This window comes from Macrotis lagotis, chromosome 1 (genome assembly GCF_037893015.1).
Source record: "Macrotis lagotis isolate mMagLag1 chromosome 1, bilby.v1.9.chrom.fasta, whole genome shotgun sequence".
Taxonomy (NCBI): Eukaryota; Metazoa; Chordata; class Mammalia; order Peramelemorphia; family Peramelidae; genus Macrotis; species Macrotis lagotis.
In genome coordinates, this window is record NC_133658.1 from 548,850,607 (window position 1) to 548,866,232 (window position 15,626).

General features: G+C 32.3%; 1 pseudogene; it reads right to left on the minus strand.

Annotated features, from left to right (window-relative positions):
* Positions 1-3,563: 3,563 nt before the first annotated feature.
* LOC141505298 (CBY1-interacting BAR domain-containing protein 1-like) overlaps positions 3,564-15,626 on the minus strand; it is a 46,909-nt pseudogene continuing 34,846 nt past the window's right edge.

A 15,626-nucleotide genomic window follows, 5' to 3' on the forward strand; every position in this document is an offset into this window, starting at 1 on the left:
TCTATTCAGCCTCAAGTATGACTATTTTTCAAAAACTGCTACCTTCCCCAGGAATCCTCAACCCTCTCCCAAAAATTAATGCTTACCCTTCAAAGAGTAGGTTCAATTATCTCTAGCAATAACTTACATATACCCAGTAATTTGTATATTGCATCCTTCATTTAAATGTTGAGTGTTAATTGGACAATATTCAAGACGGAAAATGCCATCCACGTTCAAAGAAAGAAGTATAGAGTCTGAATGCAGTTTGAAACATATTATTTTCATTTTTTTTGTTTTTTTGTGCTTTTTTTCCCTTTTTATTCTGTTTCTTATTTCATAACATGAATATGATAGAAATATGTTTCTTTGACTGCACATGGATAGGCTATATTAGATTTCTTATTATCTTGGGGAGGAGGGAGGGAAGGGAGATGAAGAAAATCTGAAACTGAAAGTCTAACAAAAATGAATGTTAAGAGGCAGAGCCAACATGGCAAAGTAAAGGTAGGAAGTTGCCAGGGCTCTCCCCCAACACTCTCTAAATATCTTTAAAATAATGACTCTAAAAAATTCACAAAAAATGGAATTAAACAATTTTGTACAACAAGACAACTTGAAATTTGGTAAGAAAAGTCTTTTGCACCAGGGTGAAAGTGGAGCACAATTCAGGAAAAAATAAAACAGCCCTACCCCAAGAAAACTAGGAGCAAGCTTTGGGGTGACTGAATCAGTGGCAGCCATGCAGGTTTTCAGATGCTCAGCCCACTGATGATAAAGATAACTTTGAAGATCAGAAGGAAAATTCTGTCACACCTGGGAAGAGTGGAGCACATTTCAGGACTGGTCATGACAGAGAAGTCCTAGACCCAGTAAATTCAAAAACTGAATTAGCAGCAATAGATGATTCTGGAGCACAACCCACAGAATGTAAGGGGTGGGGGGCCCAACAGCTGGTCAAAAGGAGATTATAGGGGTCACTTTGCTATCCCTGAGACAGGACTTTACTACTTTGCACAAGTACAAACTAGTTTGCAGTCATGGGTCACAGTCAATGGGAGAGGACCAGTAATACATCAGGATTTCAGGCCTTAGGGGAGTAGGTGTCTTTCTCATAGTTCAAGGATAAAAAAGAACTCACAGACCAGATGTTTGGACTGGACAGCAGCATATATCTTTCCTTGGACCATACTTAGAGTTCCATAGAATTATGTCTGAAAACAACTGTACAAAATTGTAGAAATTCCAGAAATTGTAATTTCCTCCCTATAAGCAGAACTCTACTTTGACAGAGTAAAAATCAATTCAAAGATTGGAAAAATGGACAAATACTAGAAAAAAAAATCTGATTGTAGAAAATTACTATGGTGACAAAGAAGATCAAAACATACACTCAGAATATAGCAAAATCAAAGCTCCTACACCCAAATTCTCCAAGAAAAAAATATGAATTGGTCTCAAGTCATGGAAGGGCTCAAAATGAATTTTGATAATCTAGTAAAAGAGATAAGGACAAAAAACTAGGAAGAAAAATAAGAGTGATGCAAGATAATCATGAAAAACAGGTGATCAACATGATAAATGAGGTACTAAAAATAGTGAAGAAAATAATACTTTAAAAACCAGACAAGGGCAAATGGGAAAAGAGTCCAAAAGGGCAATGAGGATAGCAATGCATAAAAAGCAGAACTGATCAAATAGAAAAACAGTATAAAAATTCATTGAAAAACAAAACTACTTAAAAACTATAATTGGTCAGATGCAAAGGGTACAAAAACTCACAGAAGAATTAATATTCCTTAAAAATTAGAATTGAGCTAATGGAAGGTAAAAATATTAAGAAATCAATAAACAATAAAAAGCAACCTCCAAAAACAAAGAAAAAAGAGGATAATATGAAATATCTCTGGAAAAAGAACTTCCCTTCAAAATAGATACAGAAGAGATAACTTAAAAATTATGAAACTAACTGAAAGCAATGATCAAAAAAGAGAACTTAGAAAACATCTTTCAAGTAATTATTCAAGAAATTATTTCAAGAAAATTTATTTGATATCCTAGAACCATAAAGTAAAATAAAAATTGAAAGAATCCACCAATCATCTCCTGAAAGAGACTCAAAAATGAAAACTCCCAGGAATTTTATTTTCAAATACCAGAACACCCGGGTCATGAAGAAAATATTGCAAGAAGTCAGAAAGAACAAGATTTAACAACTTCAACATTAAAGGATCATAGGACTATAAATACGATATTCCATAAGGCAAACAAGTTTGGGTTACAACCAAAAAATCAACTACTCAGCAGAATAGAGCATACTCTTCAAGGGGAAAAGAAGGGCATTCAATGAAACATGAGACTTTCAAACTTTCCTGTTGAAAAGACCTTGGCGAACAGAAAATTTAATCTTCAAATATAATATCTAGGTTCTTTTTAAAAATAGCTTTCACATAGTTTAATATCTTTCAAATTACCTCTCAATGTTTTTTCATATTCAGATGTGAGCCATATAAAAACCATATATATATATATATATATATATATATATATATATATATATAATTCTTTTGATTTTTTTATTGTTTTAAGGTTTTTATTTTAGGTAGTTTTGAGTCTGTTTTAGCATCTGATCTATTCTTTTTGAACTTATTTTCTTCAGTTTTTTGCATCTTCTTTTTTTCTGTAAAGTCTTCCTTTTTATGTTGTAGTTGATTTTCTAGTATGTAAATAAATTTCACAGTTAGTAAAATATGCTTGTCTGAATCAATGAAACATGAAGATTACAAATGTTGTCTCAGAAGGAAATAAATCCTAGAAATGAAAAAAATGTCAGACATACCAAAATCCTGTGATTTTATATGTCTCCAAGCTGATATTTCTGGGTGCAAGAATCAATAAGAATAAATTTTAATATTTAGAAATCTTAATACAGTATCAGACTTTTACTTTACTCTAGTGGCTTGTGCCTCCCATGGGTTCTATAAAGTCAGGATCACACATAATAATTGCCATTTGAAATTCATGAAGGCTGCCCCCTTTTAACATTTTTTATGTAATATATAAAAATAAATCAATTTCTTTAGCCTTCTAATTTTGCTTATTAATGCCCTTTGACTATTAAAGGTATCAAGTAGGTAGAACTGACTTGGCAAATGATGAAGACTCCAATTTTTGTAATTGGTAATAACTTCATTTAAGTACTTTATGGAATGGTATTTGTCAGAAGGATCCTGAAGGCATACTAATGTTTTAACAAAGGCATAAAACCTTAACATACATACAAAACAGATAAAGTGATAACGTACAAAAACAAAAGGGAAGAGATAAAGTTTTGGCAACTGCCATATTTGTCATTAAAAAAAAGCTTTCAAGATCATTTAAATAATATAAACATGGTAAAAGAAACTACTGCTGTTTTAAAATTTTATTTTAGCCATTTAATTTTGTGACTACAGAAATTTCCTTTAAAACACATTCTATTCCTCAGCCATTTACTTTTTAAAATTTTAGAGTTGTTAATGATGTGTATACATACATATATGTATATATGTTAGCGTGTTGCCTAGTTTTTACATTTTAATGATCTAGACTGAACAATTTAATAAATTGAAGTCCTGATTTTCAGGGATACTCTTAAAAAGCAGGAAAAAATAATTTTCTTCCTCTGTAACTTCTAACTCATCATCTTCATCATCTTGTTGATCTTTTCTTATCCGAGTTGTGGGAATCTGCTGTCCTGTTCCAATTACACACTTGGCAGAAATAGATCTCTGAAGAGGGGATTTTGAGTTTGCTCGAACAATATCTGAACGAGTTGAATAGTCAGGTGGATACAGAGAGCTCCAAAAAAATCTCTAGATCTTCTTCTTCATCAATCTTTTGTATATTTTGATAAGTAGCAGTGTAGACTTCTAAAGCTTTGCCATGGAACAGCATTCCAATTGTTATAATTCTGAAAATATATTCATGTCCTTTATTTTTTGCTTTTCAAAATTGTCACTTGTTTCTTCCAGATGCCAACTTGTTCTGGTAGCATCCATTGTAGCTCTCTGTAATTCAGTTTCTGCTTTAATGATCCATCGTGAGAAACTCCATGCAATTATCCACCTGTGATATAATATGTCGATCTGATGGATTCCGTTGACGTGTCCTTTCTAGTTGAGTTAACTGCTTAGCTTCTCGATTCTTTGCTGTTAGAATTGCTCTGAGGTCCTCCTGTAGACATATTTACGTTCTGGTAAGTTACTGCTTTATTTACCCATTAACTCGGAGCCGTTTCATTTTCACGATAGTTCCATAAACTTACAAAGGTTCAACTACTTTGGCTTCAAGTCTTTCAACCTCGGCCTGCCGGTGGTCCTGAAGTTTGGCAAACTCCTGGGCGAAGTTCCTGAGGCCGTGCCTGAGGTTGGGCATCTCGGTGGCAGAGTAGGCACTGACCTCTGTCACCAGCAGGTTGGCCTTGTCCCACAGCCGTGCCATCTTGCGCACGTAGCCCGCGAAGATCTGGCACAGCTCCCCGAAGAGCTTCACCACTTTGGAGACCACGTCCTGCAGCAGGCGGGTCTGCTTTTTGCATCTTCTTAACCAATCTTTTAGCTCTTTTTAAAATTTTTATTTATGTATTTATTTAGATTTTTCAAGGAAATGGGGTTAAGTGGCTTACCCAAGGCCGCAGGGCTAGGTAATTATCAAGTGTCTGAGGTCGGATTTAAGCCCAGGTACTCCTGACTCCAAGGCCGGTGCTCTATTCACTGCGCCACCTAGCCGCACCAGCTCTTTTTTTCAATTCTCTTGAATTGCTTCCATTTCTTTTCTGAATTTTCCCTCAATCTCTCTTACTTTTTTCAAGAAAATTTTGAGTCGATCCAAACATGTTTTTTTAATTCTAAGACCAATTCACCTTTGTATTTGTGACTTTGTATGTAATTGTTTTCACATTGTGGTCACCTGCATTTGTTTTGATATTCTCTCTCACATAGTAACTTTCTTTTTATATTTTTACTCATTTTCTAGCCTATTTCTTTATTTTTAACTTCATGTTAAAATTGAGTTCTATTCCCAGGCAGAGGATTTTTTGATGTAGTCATTTTCAGAATCATTTCATGGAGGATCTGTAAGTTTTCAAGTTTTCCAAGGTAGCATGAACTGAGAGGCATAGTTACTGTTCTAGTTTTTGCTATGGTATGCAAGTGACTACATTATTTTCCACTCTGGAGCTGTTTCTAGTATCCCTACTGCTCTTTGCCCTGAGATTGTGACTCATAACCGGGTATGGTCAATGAAACTATGCACAATGAATCAAACTTTATGCGTTATCTTTCAGAAAGTTTGCTAATCCCCAACTATCTTTACATTGAGTGTTCTGGAAGCTAAAATTGCAGCTACAATTGCAGGTACAATTGTCCTCATGGCCTAGTTTTCAGTTGCCAGGTTGTGGTACTCCACTCCTACTCTAGTGAGTCAGACCTTTCCTTCAAACCTTCTAAGTACTTTTGACCCAGAAAATTTTTTCACCTCCTTTTCTTAGGTTTTGGGTTTAGAATTATTATTGTTTGCAGGGGAATTTGGTAGAGTATGAGCGAGTTCCTATATTTGCTTTGTCTTCTAATTTCTTTTCTGCTTCTTTTTCCTCTAACATTCTTGCTTCAGTTGTAAAATTATTTTAAAATATTTAATAATAAAAACCCTACTTACTTAATTTCTTCCAAGTATTTCATTTATATTTGTGACAAAATTGTTCATAAGATTTCTGAACTACAGGTTTGTGTTTATTATCATAGTTCTTTTGTTATTAATATATTCTCACATATTCTGAGGCTTACTTCAGTCTGGGAAAGGGAATAGATCTGACTTTCTGCTCTACTACAGGATACGAGCTTCTGTTTTGTATTGCTCGTTAATTAGTTCATATTATAAGGCTACTGTGAAGTCCTTGTTGTGGACGGCCACTCAGAACACCCATATGACATATCCTTGTTCTTCATTCTTAGTCACAAATCCCTGCCTCAGCCCATACTTGATTTGTGACCAAACTCTGAGTCATGAACAATACAGTTCCATTTGGTTTTTACTCCTCTTTCTTCAGTAGTATGAGAATCCCTTTTTAGGATGTAGAACATTTCATTGTCTTGGTACACATCTTCTATCCATTATTCAGGATGTATTGAAAGGCTCTTCTTATGTACTATTGACAAGCCATTGTTCTCAGCATACTATTTTGACCTAAGTTAGAAACTATGATTCACTTTGCATTTCTTTATCAGAACCTGATCTGGTATTCTTTTATGATCATTTGAGATTAATTATAGGGGGTAGATGTGCATATTACTTTTTTATGCTTTAATTTTTCAATGACTCCCCTGAGCTGTCATGAAGGGAATTAGGAATTTCAAGAAGTCAAAATAAGAAATTCTGGTATAGATGTTAGGCATTGCAAAGATGTGAAAATAAAGGTGGTATAAAAAAATAAGCAGGCCAGTATGAGTGCATTGCAAGCTATGAGAAAGGGAATAAAAAAAAGACAAGACAAAAAAGAAAAGGATCTCATTTCAAATAGATTTAGATGTAAAATGAATGGATTTGTATTTGATCCAAGAGGATATGGGGAAGCTTTGAAGTTTATTGAATTTCAGTGGCAGATGTGGTTGCTATTATGAAAAGGACAGAAATGAACTGTGGGAAAATCACTGCGGGGAAGGAGATCTAGAAAAATATAGGGAAATTGCATCATGCTAGGGCATAAGAAATCTTAGATTACTATTAAACATGCTATTTGGGCATATTGAGTCACCACCCCAATAAGACAAAAACATTCCAAGAATGTATCAAAAGGATCCTTGGAGTTATTTATGGATCTTAGAATAAATGAGCTTAGTAAGGTCGAGGTTGGAACCCAAAAGTAAAAGACATATGGTTCCCCATGGTTTTAAGTGGGTCCAGCACCTTTGTTTTTTTTTGAGGCTTTATTTTGTTTTACAATTTTCCCCTATTCTTCCCCATCCCCCACAGAAGGCTTTCTGTTAGTCTTTTCATTGGTTCCAAGTTATACATTGATCTCAGTTGACCTTCTTCTTAAATATAAATGAAAACTGCATAGATCTCTGAGAATAAGAAGGTAAAATGAAATTAAAAAAGAATCAACTTATCTCCTGACTAAAAAAAAGTTAAAAATTCCAGGAACATCAATGATAGTCAAAACACAGAACATCCAGAGGAGAGAAAAGAAAAATATTACTAGCAGTCTTAGAAGTTAATAAGAAAAAGGCTTGAAATACAATAGTACAAACAGTAAAGATTATAACAAAATTTATTCTATCTACAAAATATTAAGGAAGAAAATCAGTCTCTAATGGAATAGGTGACTTTAAAGCATCCCTGATGAGAAGGTTAGACTTGTATTTCTTCCAGGTATTTTATTTACATTTGTGAGTAATAGGATGAAAAAAAAATATTTATATGTTGATATAGGCATAAACAAACATTTTCAAAATCATAATATCTTTAAGGTTAAAATGACACTAGGTTTTGCATTTTGTTTTTTATTAATATATTTTACTTTGTCTTTTATTTTAACTTTCAATAGTTTTTGTTTATTATTGAATTTCTTTTTTCTTTCTGATCCATTCTAATATATAGGTTTGAAATAATAATGTCATTAAAATTGAATAACAGAAATTTATATGGTCAAAATAAAAATTTATAAAGGAAGAGGTGGGAGAATGGATTCCTCATGAACTTCTTTTTCACCCAAATTAGAGGCAAATTAAGCAGTAATGTAATTTTACACAAACAACTACATATAAACATATTTCAGAATTAAAATGCATTGTCCTTCAATGAAAAATAAGGAAGGACAGGGATAAGTTATAGTATATAGAAGAATCAAATAAGAATGCTAAGACAGGTAAGCAAATATTCAAAAGCAAAAAAGAATGAATGTCAGAAAAGGAAGATAAGTTTAAAGGTAGAGTTTAGAAGGAAGAAGGATTAAAATCTGGCTTGTTGATGTAAAAAGAAAAACCACTGCAGAGAGGAAATGGGTTGTTTCATTTTTTAGATTATAATTTTAAGGCAAAATCTTTTAATATTAAGATTTGCTTATTTGTAAAGCTTGAAATGAGATTAAAAGAAGAAAAAGTAAAAGGTGACAGATTGGAGAGAAATATTAAATTAATTATTGTGAATGTAAATTAACTCACTCACAACAGAATAGGAAAACAGAATGGTTAGAAAGCTGTTGTTGTTATGCTATCTACAATAAATAAACTTAAAACACAAAAATCCACATGAAATTTAAATGATGAATTGGAACAAAATACATTTTGTTTCATCCGAACTTAAAAGTCATGAGGCATAATCGTAATTTAAGACTATAGAAAAATATGGAGATGACCAAAAGACATAAACAGGGAAAATATATTATGCTTGAAGATAACAATCAATCTCTGGACTTAATGTATGAGCATAGAATAGATAGTATCTAAATATCAGAAAGAAACTTTAATTGAATTATAGAAAGAAATAGTGTGAAACTATAATAAAGGGCAAATAATATACTCCTTTGAGATTCAGATAAATGTATTCAAAAGATAAAAAAGAAAGAAGTTATGAACCTGAATAAAACATTGGAGAATTTATGCAATCATATCTCTGGGAATTCCTGAATATCAATAGAAAACAATTACATATCTCTAAACTGTAAGCTGAACTTTTTCCAAAAACAAAACAAAACAAAGCAAAACCATACAACAAAGCATAAAATAACAAAATGTGAAATTTAGAGGTACAAAGTACATTATTTATTGATCAAAATGGAAGAAATTCATATTCAGTAAATAATCATGAAATATTGACAAGAAAATGGAGGTAAATAACAGAAGCCTAATTGACTGATGGGTCAATGGAAAATTTCAACAATGAAAATCGTAATGATGAGACAACATACCAAACCAAAAGGAAAGCTCTAAAAGTGTTATAGGATAAAATTTATATCTTTTAACTTTTTATTATAAATAGAACAAATGAATGAATTTTAAAATGCAATTTTAAAAATTGAACAAAAGGAAAATAGCTCTGGCAATAAAAAAGAACTGAAATTTTGCAAGTACTTTAAAAGAAAAAATTAAATTGTTAAATAAAACTGAAAATTCTTTGAACTAATCAAGTATGCAAAGATTTAGGTCATTTAGTATTTGAAAGAGAGGAAAAAATCAAAAAGTTTAATGAAAAACAAAGCAATGGAAGAAAAAAATGATCAGAACATATTTTGCATAATGGTATTCTAACAAAAATAGGAACTAAGAATCATATATAAATACTTATAAAAATAAAATTATCTGATAAATCATGGAAGACATATCATATAAATAGTGCAATGTTGTGGGAAAATGGAATAAACCCTAAATAATGAATTCCTTAAGCCAAACCAAAACAAAGAAAATATAGTAAATACCAGATGGATTTAGAGGTAAATTTCCTCAACCATTCAAAGGATAATTAATTTCAGTTTCATATGATGTATGTCAATGATGAGAATATAAAGCCCTCGTTCAATTTATTTCAATAATATGAAGATATTCTAAACATATAAATCAGGGATTAACAAAGAAAGAAAAATACTGATCAATATTCTTAGTGACCAAAGATGTAAAATTTAATTAAGAACATGATAAATTAGCAATTAATTAAACAATTAATTAACAATTAATAATATGAATGTCCATTGGGTTTACTATTTAGCACAGTGATAACAGTGTTGGATTTAAAAACATGGAAATATAAAGAATTTGAGAGAATGGCATGGATTAAATAAAAACCAAAGTCATCTTTTAGTGATAGAGCATGTGTCTATAATATTCACCTAGATACAATACAAAGAAAACAACATGCCCTCTTTACATCAAGGCATATCTGAACAATTGGAGGAATATTAATTTCTAATGAATAATCCATGTCAATGTAATAATTCTGAGATCAAAGCCAAAAATGGCAGAGAAAAGGTAGAGATTTTCCTGAATTCTCCCAAATTCCCTTCAAAACAACTTTAAAATAAGTCTTCAAAATGAATTTTGGAGCAATAGAATTAAAAAAAATAATTATAGGATGAAACTGTTTCCTAGTCCAGGATAAGCTAGAATATTGAGAAGAAAGTTCAGTAAGAGAGAAGCAAAGCCCAGCAGTAACCATGACCATGCACATCAACAGCAGTCCATGGGGTGACTGAATCAACAGTAGTGTCTTCCAAAATTCTAAGCACATAGAGATTAAAGGAGTTGAACAACTTGTAAAAAAGAGTCATTGTTTGAAGTCATAGCCCCAGATGAAAAGGAACACTAGCACATTAGAGAATGCACTCACATGGGAACAGAGACTATGGCCATAGTTCCTTCCAGGGTGGAAAAGAATTCAGTGAGTATAAAGCAAAAAACCAGGAGAGCAGGAAGCACCCTATTTTTTAGATATAAAACTGTTTTAGGATAAAACTTTTGACAAAAAAAAATTTGTTTATTTTAGAAACTCTAAAAAACAAAATAAAAGAAACTTTCTTTAATAAAGAAAATAATACTTATTGAAATCCTAGAAAATTTTTAATGAAAAATGTGGGGGCCTTTCTAATAAAATCAGATAAAAATTATGAAGAAATGAAAACTTTATAGACCCTCAGAATTAGCCATGAAAACAACATCACCCCCCTTCCCCCCCAAAAAAATGAAAAGAGTCTAACAGCATATATAGTTAAAAGTAAAGAAATAGGTAGGGATTATAAGACTTCCAGGAGACAAGATAATGAAGTAAGCAGTAAGTCACCCGAACTCTTCCATATTTACCTCCAAATTGCTATAAAATGATGGCCCAAAGCAACCTGTAGAATTTCAGAAATAGCAAGAAGAAAGGGTGAAATAATCATCAAATCCAAGATATTTGAAAGGTGGCAAGTAAGGGTTGTTACACTCAGGTAAAACAAGAATGTAGTCCAGAAGCAACATCCTGGGAATTCAGCACAGACCTTGCCTTATTAAGCCAAAGGAAGTTTCTGAACCTTAGTGTGGCTTTAGATGAGCAAGTAATTTTAGAATCACTGGACTACTTAAAAGCCATAAGCAAAAAAAGGATTGGAATATAATTTTCTTTCAAGAAATTATCAAAGAAAACTGCCCTGCAATCTGATAACCAGAGGGTAAAGTAGACACTGAAAGAATACACTGATCACCTCCAGAAAGATATCCCCAAAGAAAAATATTATGGAACATTATAACAAGTTCTTAATCTCCTGGGTCAAGTAGAAAACATATCAAAAATCCAGAAAAAAATGATTCAAATATTGGAGAGCTTCAATAAGTATTACGGAGATTTAGCAACTTGAACATTAAACAATTTGATGTCACAGAAGATGGCATTCCAGAAAGCAAAGGCATTAGGACTAAAACCAAGAATCACATACATGAAAAAATGAGCAAAATTCTTCAAAGGGAAAAACAGTAATGCAATAAAAATAGAAGGCTTATCAAGCTTTCATGAGTAGACAATTAGAGCTAAACAAAAAAAAATATTTTTAATGTCAAAACTGATGAGGAGTATAAAAATTAGAGAAAATATAAGGAATTCTATATGGTTAATCTGTAAACATCCCTTCATAGAAAGGTGATACTTGTAATTCTTTAGAACTATATGACTAACAGTACAGCTAGAGGAGTATGCATAGATAGACAGCATGTGTGTAATGGGAACTTTAGGGAATGAAAAAAATAACTAAGGAATGAGAAATTGGAGTACACTGAATACAAAAGGGAGGAAGAAGTAGAACATGGTAAATAATTTCACATGAAGAAGTGTAAAAGAAATAGTACAGTTGAGGGGGAAGCTAGGAGCGCATTGGATAGTGATGGCCCTGGAGTCAGGAGTACTTGAATTCCAATCCGACCTCAGACACTTAATAATTAACCTAGCTGTGTGGCCTTGAGAAAGCCACTTAGCCCCATTGCCATGCAAAAAAACTAAAAACAAACAAACAAAAGAAGATACTACAGTTGAGAAAATGATGTGAGTTTGGGTAGTAAGCATTGCTTGAACCTTACTTTCATCAAGATTGAATAAAGGGGAATAATATATTCAATCAGCTGAATGTAGAAACCTAGCTTACCATACAGGGAAATAGAGGGACAGGACATTGAGTAATGGGGGAGCTGACAGAAAAAAGCGCAAATTAGGGGTGGAAGAAGAATAAAGCAAAACATTGATGATGAGAGAAAGGAATAAAAATGGGGAGTTGTCTAGGATAAAGGGGAAAATGCAGTTATTAAGTATAATTGTGAATGTGAATGAGAAGAATTCTCCCATAAAACAGAATTAAATAGCAGAGTTGATCAGAAAATGAAATGTTACAATATACTGTTTACAAGAAACAAATGAATCAAAGAATCACACACAGAGTAAAGCTAAAGGATTGAGATAGAGTCTTTTACGTTTCAACTAAAGCAAAACAAAAGCAGGAAATTCAATCCTGCTTTTTTTTCTTTTCAGAGAAAGCAAAAACAAAAGTAGACCTAATTAAAAGAGATAGAAAAGTAGCTACATCTTTCTAAAATGCACCATAGATAATGGAATAATATCAGTACTAAACTTATATTGATCAGCTGTTATGGTATTCAAATAATTTAAGAAGCTAAGTGGGTACAGGAAGAAATAGACAGCAAAATTATACAAGTTGGGAACCTCTACTCTATTCTCTCAGATACTGTTAAATTCAACCTAAAAACAAACAAGAAAGATACTAAGAAAGAATCTTAGAAAATTTAGATATTATAGATCTTTGGAGAAAATTGATTTGGGCAAAGGAAAGAATATAGTTATCCCTACTATCATAGTCTCTAAACAAAAAATTACCCTGAATTGGTGTATAAAAAACTCAAAATCAGATGAAAAAGACAGAAAGATTTAATGCATTATTTTGAATCATAATACAATTCAAATTGCATTCAACAAAAGATAGTGAATAGAATAAAAATTTAATGGTAAATAATCTACTCCTAAAGAATAAGTGGATCAAAGAGTAAATTATAGAAACAGTCAAATATGATGCAGCCAAAGCAAATTTTAGAGTAAAATTTATCTAAATGCTTAAATTAACAAAATAAAGAACTAATCAATGAATTGTGCATCCACCTACAAAACACTAGAAAAAGAACAAATTGAAAATTCCTAATTCTGCACCAAATTAGAGATCCTGAAGCCCAAAGGTGAAATTAGTAAAATTGAAAATTAAAAAGCTGTTTATGGAGAGCAATATGGAGCTATGCCCAAAAGCAATAAAACTGTTCATGCTCTTTGACCCAGTAATTCTACTTCTAGGTCAATATTCAGAAGAAATTATTAAAAATGGCAGAAACTCTACATGTCCCAAATATTCATAGCAGCTCTTTTTGTAGTGGCAAAGAATTGGAAGTTGAGGGGATCCACATCAATTGGGGACTGACTAAACAAGTTATGATACATGAACACTATGGAATGCTATTGTTCTATAAGAAACCATAAATGGTCAGACTCTAGAGAAGCATGCAATGACATATGGGATCTGATGCCAAATGAAGGGAGTAGAACCAAGAGAGCATTGTACACATCAACCATAACATTTTGAGATGAACAAACTTGATAGAAGCAGCTCCTCTCTGCAATCCAGAGAGCTAGGACAGCTGTATAAGACTAGCTATGGACTATATTATCCCTAGCCAGAGTAAGAAATATAAAACAAAACAAAACATCCTCATCAAAATACAACCCTTCATGGGGTGGCTAGATGGCGCAATAGATAGAACAGTGGTCTTGGAGTCAGGAGTACCTGAATTCAAATCTGGCCTCAGATGCATAATAATTACCTAGTCATGTGGCCTTCTGCAAGCCATTTAACCCTATTGCCTTGAAAAATCTAAAAAAAAATAACCCTTTTGAATCTGATGAATACATTATAAAAATATCTCTTATGTATCTCTTTCCCTTAATCCTAATTCCTCATGTTGAAAATTAATAATTCATAAATAAATTTAATAAAATATGCATGTAAAATGCTAACCTGACTGTTCCCTGCTGAAGGGGAGGGAGATGGGAAGGGAGAGTGAGGGGAATTTTGTACCTTGGAAATATGCATGTGCATATGGATGAAAATAAATACGTTTTTAAGAGAAAATATATTGAGATAACAAATAAAAGTAGGAGCAAGTTTTAGTGAAAAATAAAACAATAATTTAGATGAGCCAATGACTAATATGATTTTAAAAAGAGCAAAAAAACTAACAATCCAGTATCAAAAATGAAAAAAAAATGAAAGCACCATTAATGAAGAATAAATTATACCAATCATTAGGATATATTTTTAATACTTTCATGCCAATAAATATGACAAGCTGAATGAGAACAATGAATTATTTATTGAAATATAAATTATCTAGATTAGCAAATCAGGAAATATAATGCTAAATTTAAAAATAATTTAAAAATAAAATTTAAAATTTAATTTAAAATTTAAAAATATAAATTGAACAAGTCATTAATTAACTATTTAAGAAAATATCTCCATTGTCAGATGGATTTACAAGTAAATTCAGCAAAATATTTAAGAATAATTTATTTCAATACTATGTAAAATTTTGGAAAAATAAGCAAATTCATCTTATTTATCATAAATATGGTGATGACATTCAAACCAAGCAAAATTGAAATATATATACAAAAATATAGACCAATTTCCATGCCTTACCAGGAATGCATGGTTGGCTCATTATTAGGAAAACTGTCAGCATAATTTATCATATCAATGACAGACAAAACAGAAATCTAATGGTTATCTCTATAGTTGCTGAAAAGCTTTTATAAGACTTCTGGGGTGGAGCCAAGATGGTGGCTTGAAGTTAACATGCTCCCAGAACCTTTCTCTACCAAACATGAATGAGCTTCTACTCTGACATTCACACTAGGGATCCCATCAAGAAAAAAGAGAAGATGCAAAGATTTCAACTGTAGGAATCCTGGAGGATCTTCAGTGAATCTCAGTCTCTTTGGGAGAAAATTGGAAGTAAAGTCCATAAAGGAAAGCCAGCAGGAGACTTCTAGCCACAGGGCAATCCAGGTCCTGACATTTTAATGATAAATGAGGTACCAGCAGCTAGATAGCAAGCCAGCAGGGAGGATCTAAAACCCAAACAAAATGTGAACCTTGAGAGCATTGGGGTAAAAGACAGGACAGGGTCAGGAACAATCCTCTGTTAATTCAGGACATGGACATAAAAAAGGAGAAAAAACAAAACAAAAAAAGCAAAACCCTCTGCCAAGGCAAGGTCTGGACTGCATGGGCAATATCTTGACCAACATCAGGCCAGGGAACAGGAACTAGCCACAGCAAAATAAAATCTTGGATCTATACACCATATACACCAGGAGCAGAACTAAAACAACAAAGATAAACAGAAAAGCTAAAAGAGAGCTCACAATAGACAACTACTTCATAGGTAAAGATGACAGCAATGCAAGGTCTGAAGAAGAAAGCTGTGAAAAAATCACTCAAGGGAGAAATATCAAAACAGAGTATAAATTGGACTCAAATACAAAAGTTCATCAAAGAGTTTAAAAAAAACAGTTTAAAAAAACAAAGAAAA